We start from the raw sequence: 2,245 nt of genomic DNA on the forward strand, positions 1-2,245 counted from the left end.
TTCCTTTTTTTAGCTCCTCTCTCATTCCCTCTTGGCAGAGTCACACGTCTCCCTTTGTGTTAGTGTGTGTCAATGGATGTGTGTGTGTGTGTTTCAGTGTATGGATGTGTGTGTGTCTTCTCCCAGCCTCTGTGGTAACAAGCATGTTCAGTTGGGGAACTCCAGTGCACCATTAGTGCCTGGAGTGAGTGGCGTGCCTGGTTCCTGTGTAACAGGACACTAACTACTGGTTCTGAGGTGACCACAAGCATGCATTTGACTGATCCCACCCTTGACCAAGCCTTATTTGAGTAAACCAGACTGACCTGTGTGGTTTCTCCCTAGAGCCTGTTTAACTGTAAACTCTCTCGCCCATTCTGTTATGATGTAATGACTAGGAGGCTAACCCGTTAAAAAGACGTAGTTGAAATAGGACGACAATCCTGTCTCTCTTTACTGTAACTTCTTATTTGAGTCTGCAGTGCTCATATCTACCACTAGAGGTAGTTTATTTAGGAAAACAAAATAAACCTCTTTAGTGGACTCTCCAACAGAACTGACCCAGGAACAGTACCAGACAGGCCTGCCACACAGAACGTGACAAGTGTTTTCCAGTGCTCCCCGACAGTGCTAATAACATTCCAAATACATTTCTAAACAGTTGACATTGCCAGACTGAGGTCTGTGGTGTGAATCAATTCAGACCTGTTGAACCTGACTAGGGAAATCCTTGAGAGGATTCCGGTGAGGTGTTAGTATATAGGGCACTGAAGAGCTTCAGGTATGGGCTGTTTGAATATAGGTTAGGGTATTTACATCAGGAGACCTGTTTGACTAGACATTGCACTACATTACTGAAGAGTGAGGAAGGAGAAAGAGGAAAATGATTCAAACACCATTAAAACACACAGGGCCACCAGCACTCACTGTACAAAATCTTTCATTTATTTTCTGTTTTTGTGTGTTTTTCCTTAATAATGACAAACAGGAGACCTGCGAAAAGTAAACAAAACCAAAGAAGAAGGGGGGGGGGATAAGGTCATTTTGATACAAGCTAGAATGCATTTCAAAAAATAGATATAATAATAATAGAAACAAAATTAATAAAAAGCAGGTCTCTTATCCTTGTAGTTAGAGTACATAGTTGGAATACAGCTTGATATGATGTACAAAATATCACACAGTGATAAGTTGCTATAAAAAAAATACAAACACACTGGAGCCCCTGCCTGCCTCTGACTGCTCTACTCATGGGGTTTCCTTATTTTTCCAAATGTTTGGTTTGGTTTTCCTTTTTTTCCTTTTTTTTTCCTTTTCTTTTTTTACAAGTTATACATCATCATTGTCAATCACAAGCAAGTTCTAAGCCTAGCAAAAAAGAATGATTCACTTAGAATAGAATAATACAGTATTCTTACACCTTAATAATCATAACCTAAAATCAAAATAAATGCAAACATATGAAATGAAAACTGACATTTACATCATATGATGGCGTCTTCTCTTTTATCACCGCTAACGGTCTTTCTCTTTCGAATATCCTCTTAATTTTTGTGTTTTGTTTGATTTGTCACAATGATTTGTCAATTCTTAGAAAGTTGTCAAAGCAGAGTAGTGTATATGTGTGAGTAAACAGTTTCCATAGCTACAAAGCTGCCCAATGACACTTGACCAGAACACACTCAAATAACCTGTGAGGACCCCTGGGGCTGGCTACCGAGGAACACTTGACCCCTGACCTCTGGGGCCCAGGCTTCAGGCTTCGACCTCAGCTCTCTCCTCTCTTTATTATCTCCACGAGGGGAGTGGGGAGGGAGGGAGGGGGGGTGTAGTGTTGTTATTTGCTCTCTTAGCGTTTCCAGCATGTTTTAAATAGTTCTGAAAAGGTCTCAGGCCAATCCTGAGGGATTTTACACTGAAGGCCTCTGGACTTCCCCCACTCACATTGTCCTTTGACACAGCACGGACGACAGTTTCCTACCGCTAAGCCCTCTAGGAGGTATACTCCAGGGCAACTGTTGCCCACTGCAGGGCAGGAAGAGGAACCAGAGCACACACACACACAGGTCCCTGATTTAGACTCAGACTAATATGGTCTTAGCACCAATATATGACTAGTGCTGTGAGCAGATACACTAACACCCTGCCTACCACGAGTTCCCTGTAGGAGTGTTCAGTCTCCTCCCTCCCTCCCTCCCTCCCTCCCTCCCTCCCTCCCTCCCTCCCTCCCTCCCTCCCTCCCTCCCTCCCTCCCTCCCTCCCTCCC

This window comes from Osmerus eperlanus, chromosome 11 (assembly GCF_963692335.1).
Source record: "Osmerus eperlanus chromosome 11, fOsmEpe2.1, whole genome shotgun sequence".
Taxonomy (NCBI): Eukaryota; Metazoa; Chordata; class Actinopteri; order Osmeriformes; family Osmeridae; genus Osmerus; species Osmerus eperlanus.